The sequence below is a fragment of the Salvelinus fontinalis genome, chromosome 22 (genome assembly GCF_029448725.1).
Source record: "Salvelinus fontinalis isolate EN_2023a chromosome 22, ASM2944872v1, whole genome shotgun sequence".
Classification (NCBI taxonomy): Eukaryota; Metazoa; Chordata; class Actinopteri; order Salmoniformes; family Salmonidae; genus Salvelinus; species Salvelinus fontinalis.
The window spans coordinates 3,504,021-3,510,850 of NC_074686.1; positions in this window are offsets into that span (position 1 = coordinate 3,504,021).

The following is a 6,830-nucleotide window of genomic DNA, read 5'->3' on the forward strand; positions in this document are numbered from 1 at the left end:
AAAGAGCTGCAGTCAGTTTCAGAATCGGTAACAAGTAGTAAGCTGTACAGAATGGGTAACAAGTTGTACAAAATATTTTAAAAACTCAAAGCATTGTGTTTGGGACAAATCACTCACTAAACCCTAACCCTCAACTAAATCTCGTAATGAATAATGTGGAAATTGAGCAAATTGAGGAGACTAAACTGCTTGGAGTAACCCTGGATTGTAAACTGTCATGGTCAAAACATATTGATACAACAGTAGCTAAGATGGGGAGAGGTCTGCCAGTAATAAGTAATAAAGCGCTGCTTTCTTGACATTGCTATCAACAAAACAAGTCCTACAAGCCCAAGTTTTTTTGCAACTGGACTACTGCCCAGTCATATGGTCAAGTGTCAGAAAGAGGTTGGCAAATTACATTTGGCCCAGAACAGAGCAGCACAGCTGGCCCTTAAATGTACACACAGGGCTGACATCAGCGACATGCATGTCAGTCTCTCCTGGCTCAAAGTAGAGAGATTGACTGCGTCACTTCTTGTCTTTTGAAAGGTTTTGACATGTTGAAAGCACCAAGCTGTCTGTTCAGACAACTAGCACACAGCTCAGACACCCATGCATATCCCACAAGACATGTCACCAGGGGTCTCTTCACAGTCCCCAAGTTCAGAGACTTTGGGAAACGCACAGTACTGCACAGAGCCATGTCTACATGGAACTTTATTCCACATCAAGTAACTCATGCAAGCAGTAAAATCAGATTTAAAAAACAGATAAAACTACACCTTATGGAACAATGCGGACTGTGAAGAAAAACACACATGCAAACACGCTAGCACACACACTCTACACACATACATTGTAATATTGTTGTGTTATACATTTTGTAATGTAGATATGTAGTGGTGTAATAATGTCATATGATGTACTGTTTTATTTTTGTTTTTGTGTGATGTAACTGCCTTAATTTGTTTGGACCCCAGGAAGAGTAGCTGCTGCCTTGGCAGCAACTTGTGGAGATCCCTAATAAATACAATACTCTTATCTAAAGCGACTTACAGAAGCAATAAGGGTTAAGTGAATTGCTCAAGGGCACACAGACAGAATTTTCATCTAGTCGGCTCTGGGATTCGAACCAGTGACCTTTCTGTTAGGCTACCTGCCGCCCACCAATATAGACATATAGGTGCAAGAAATTGGAAAATGAAAGTGATCTGGTGCAGTGAACAAGTGACTTTGTGAATTTGTTTGTTGTACTGTCAACTGAAAAATGTACTTAGAGTTTTGAAACATGATTCATTTTGATGATCTGTTTAGATTTTTATGCTTAGAGTTGGGGAAATGTACCACGTGAAAATTGCACCAAAGTGAGTGATTTGTTTTTATTGCAAAACTTCTGATAATTCAAAACAGCAAAAAATGAAATATTGCTTTCCATTATTTTCTTTATTTTCATTACATAATACAAGCGCCACACATTATTGTAGTAACTTAAGCTTAATTAGAACAAAGAAAAACACATATGGAAGGTTTAAGAATTCAATGTTACAGCTTCAACAATACACTGATCGACTTCCACAACAATAATTATCTTAACATTCAGGAACAGAAACTGTGTGAAAACAAAGTGAGTGTCTTTAATGCATTCTGAGACATGTACTTCTCTCTGCAAAATTTGAGGTGATAACTAAAACGCCCTTGATTATGAATACTCAGTGCATTACTCTGATAGGAGGCAAAGAACTTGAGAGGATGATGTGACAGCATAGCATCAAAACATGAGAAAAACAAGTCAAGCCGGTTCAAAACATGCAGTGTGAATGAAACAAACTGTTGTCAAACCGGTTTAAGAAAACATTTCATGATGTATAAACAGACTAGGATTGGTCTTTATTTCAGGCTGGAGGATGTAAAGTCTTTATTCCGATGTAGGGGCTGTCTTCTGGTTCTTAGGAATCAGAATCAGAATGTGTCTTCTAGTTGTTCTAGTACAGCATGCTGCCCCACACGGAGGCCACCAGAGCGGCACCGAGGGCTGCGGTGACAGAGAGCTTGGCAGAGGTTGCGCCGCTGATTATGATTGGGTTACACTTGTTGGTGTCACAGCAGGCCGTGACAGTGGTGTAGGAAACAGCCAGGAGGGTGGCGTTGGTGTTGGTGGTGTTGCACTTAGCATTCTCCAGACAGCCTTGGGTGTTGAAGCCTTGGAAAGCAGTGAGAGAGGGGAAGGCTAGAGAGAGAGAAAAGATATGAGGGTTAGAATAATAATGAACCTGATTCTCTCTGTGTGTGTGTGTGTGTGTGTGTGTGTGTGTGTGTGTGTGTGTGTGTGTGTGTGTGTGTGTGTGTGTGTGTGTGTGTGTGTGTGTGTGTGTGTGTGTGTGTGTGTGTGTGTGTGTGTGTGTGTGTGTGTGTGTCGGGCAGGGATGGGCAACTGGCGAAATTGGCACCCCTTTTGTAGGCTCGCAGATCAATTTCCAGTTGGGGTCTCAACTTACTGTTGTCAGTCACTCAATTAACCATGTCAACTAACAATTTTTAAATTGGTAAATTAGGGGCTATTCCCATTGATGGAAGTTTAAGGAGAGGAAGAGATTTCAATTGACATAATATGTGCATAAGCTTTCAATTTACATTATGTCCTTGCCTTACCTTTCGTTGTGGCTGGCAACGTGACATTCTTTCTCTGCAGCTCCAAACAGTAAATATCAGTTTACTTGTAGCCACTATCTAGTTAGCTCTAGTTAAGATCTAGTTAGCTATAGTTAAGATCTAGTTAGCTCTAGTTAAGATCTAGTAATGGGATTTTCAGTTATTTTTACTGACTCTGATCTTTGACTCATTTAGTTAATTTGAGTTAGTAGCACGTAGGATTCATGATTCTACAGGCCTCTTGTTCACATCTCGTTCACCATAGGGGGCACGCAGGAACCCCACCGGCAAAAATGAATGGAAAAATTGAAAAAGAGGCATGATTCTACAAGCCTCTCGTTCACACGTCCATAGCGGGCTAATTGGAGCTTTCATTTGTTACTAAAATGAACGAGTCACTCAGAAAAAAAACGAATCATGACTCTCGAGTCAGTAAAAACAGTCGCTCAAAAATAACGAATCATTCGCAAACTGCGGTGCGCCCAGAAGAATGTACCGCCACTAAGTTGATACTTTCTCTTGTCTGGGTGCTAAAATGTTTTTTATTTCAATAAATAATGTGATTGGAGGTGCAACCAAATCTCCCTTAGTAGCTCTGGCTACTGATATAACGCATTTAGTTGAGAGAGTTAAATTGTTTAACTGCTGCACAAATGGAGTGATTGCACAAATCAGTTGACTGCTTGTGTGGGTATGGAGACCTGCGAGCAAATGTGGCCCCTCATTAAGAGTTACGATTTTTTGTGGCACCCAGTTGCCCATCCCTGGTGTAGGGGGATGGGGAGTTTCTACCAAGCACATTGTTCAGGTGAGCTGAATGAGAGGAGGGGATGGGGTGGGATGGTGTTTGAGGAGGAGTTGAGTACTTACTAGCTCTTCCAGTGAAGCAGCTTGTGTTGGTTGGGCAGACCTGTTCAGCAGCATTTAGGCAAATGCCCATCAGGCCCACATCGCATTTGTTACATGTCAGCGACTCCGCTGAAACACAGCGTTGGGTGGGGTTAAACAATCAGATCACATGGCTTCACACACAACACACAATGGCTGAGTGAGAGAGGAAACATGACAATGTTTCAATGAGGTTGTAAATACATCTGCCAGTACAGAATAAACAGGGGGCATGTTTGTGTAAGCTTGTGTTTCATAACTGAAGACCTCAGATGATTTGATGTGTGGTCATAGACATCTGAGCCCTTTGGACCACACCCTTGTTTGAATCATACAGAATTGTAATTCGCGATCATCACTGCTGTCTACTACATCATTCTCTGTAGGATTGTGAATGAAGACCCCCTGACCAAATGTTAACTCCTACAGAGTAGGTCTCTACAAAGTTTCTGTAGCAATTTCTCTGACCAGTCAATTAACAATCACTTAGCAGTGTATTCAAAAGCATAGGGAAAGTGCTTTCTACCTCTCTACACCCAGGTCCCTGCTGTTGAATGCGCCGCTAGCTAATGCTTACAGTTTCTACTAGCATTGCTACATGCTTGAAAAAACACTAGCCAGGAGATGCTGGACATTGCTACATAACTAGACTACAAACTCAAAAACGTTACAAATTAAACGACAACCCGGAGCCGAAAATAAACACCAAAAAGTACCTCTAATAAAGTAGACTATCCTTTAGACTGAATAGAACGGACACGTATCATCAAACGTATGGATGAGAATTGTTGCAGGAACAAACCTGTAGCTAAATTGACCCTGTCATGATAACAATTGAAATACAATATTGTCCAAGCAAATTGCATCCTCAGTTTTGTTTGTGAGCGAGTGGCGTTGACGATTAATTAGACTCACCTAGCATAAAAGATGCAACAACTGCAAGGATTCCAAAGACGATTTTGTTCATCTTGACAGACGTGATGAGTTGAGATTTGATCGCAAAAAGAATCCTTTTCAAACGTCTTATTTAGCAAAACCAACTGGTAAAGCCTGGGTCATAGACATGGGATTTTATACTGTCAGAATTGGGTTGGGGGCGAAAGGAGGAGGGGAGAAATGGAGTTCAACCGGTTTTCGGTCATCCTCTGAAAGGTGGTAATGTTTGGAATGAGAGGTTTACTAATGTAAGTGGTTGAGGAGGGAGCAGGTGGTGGGATGGGCGGAAGGAGGGAAATTTCTGATTTACAGTATCTAGGTGTCACTGAATTCCTCTGTTATTCAAACAAAGCCCAGGTATGTCATCGCACAGCAACTGGTGCCAGGTTAACCTTATACAAGCCAACTCACTGAATATCACCTGAGATTTTCTATTTCATATCAGGTGATAGTCACAATCAGGTGATGATGAGGTGAAAGTATACTATCGAATATACACTGTGCAACTCAGCAGGAAGAGTGGTTCACAAGAGACATAAGGATCCACTCAGGGTTGTTTATCAAAAACATGAAACTTATAGGCCTAACAGATACCATTCAATCATTGTGCATTTCAAACTGGTCACAGAAGTATATTTTAAGATGCAGCTAAAACAAATAGGATGCTCTACTACTATACAACAGGGAAACAAAGAAGGTTTGTTTGACACCGGATAGTACACTAAAGAATGTCAAGCTTTGAAAAACCCAGCTCGTGAATACTTCAAATTTCTCAGCTGTGCAGTGCCATAAGAAAGTTTTCATACCCCTTGACTTTTGCCACATTTTGTTGTGTTACAGCCTGAATTCAAAATGGATTAAATAGATTTCTGTTCTCACAAATACAGAAATATCTCATTTACATAATATTCACACGCCTTGAGTCAATACATGTTAGAATCATCTTTGGCAGTCTTTCTGTGTAAGTTTCTAAGAGTTTTGCACACTTGGATTGTACAATATTTGCACATCATTCTTTTAAAAAGTCCTTAAAGCGGACTGTAAAATCGTGACGTCCATATTGGCTAAATGGCTGGAGGCAGTGTGTAAAGCGTCTGTGTGTAGCTGGTGAGATGAGTCAGGCGCAGGACAGCAGATATGAGTAATGAAAATTTTACTCAACAATATCACAGTACACGTCGTATAAATACAAGGACACAAATACGGACCGTAATACAATAAGCAATTACTCACAAACAAACATGGGGAAACAGAGGGTTAAATAATGAACAAGTAATTGGGGGATTGAAACCAGGTGTGTAAGACAAAGACAAAAAAAAATAGAAAATGAAAAGTGGATCATCGATGGCTAGAAGGCCGGTGATGTCGACCACCGAACGCCACCCGAACAAGGAGAGGGACCGACTTCTTGTGATTACAACAATAATACATCCAGATCAAATAGGTTTCATTACTGGTTGTCACCTACCTGACAACATATGTAGATGCCATTCCCCAACCAGTGCCATGCATGGCATTGGCATTGGATGCTAAAAAAGGCATTTGATTGGGTGTCATGGTCTTTTCTCTTCAGAACATTTGAAACATTTGGATTTGGTTCCTTATTGTATTAACCCATCAGTCTAAGCCATGTCTAAGCCAGGGGGGCCACATACCTGTACTGCTGTGGTAGTGTATAGCACACCAAACAAGGGTGTGGGCCAAAGGGCTCAGATGTCTATGACCACACATCAAATCATCTGAGGTCTTCAGTTATGAAACACAACCTTACACAAAGATGCCCCCTGTTTATTCTGTACTGGCAGATGTATTTACAACCTCCTATGTGTCCAACAGAAACAAACAATTAACATTTTATCGTCATTGTCATGTTTCCTTTCTCCCTCAGCCATTGTGTGTTGTGTGTGAAGCCATGTGATCTGATTGTTTAACCCCACTCAACGCTGTGTTTCAGCGGAGTCGCTGACGTGTAACAAGTGCAATGTGGGCCTGATGGGCGTTTGCCTAAATGCTGCTGATCAGGTCTGCACAACCAACGCAAGTAGCTGCGTCACTGGAAGAGCTAGTAAGTACTCAACTCCTCCTCAAACACCATCCCACCCCATCCCCTCCTCTCATTCAGCTCACCTGAACAATGTGCTTGGTAGAAACTCCCCATCCCCCTACACCAGGGATGGGCAACTGGGTGCCACAAAAAATCGGAACTCTTAATGAGGGGCCACATTGGCTCGCAGGTCTCCATACCCACACAAGCAGTCAACTGATTTGTGCAATCACTCCATTTGTGCAGTTAAACAATTTAACTCTCTCAACTAAATGCGTTATATCAGTAGCCAGAGCTACTAAGGGAGATTTGGTTGCACCTCCCATCACAT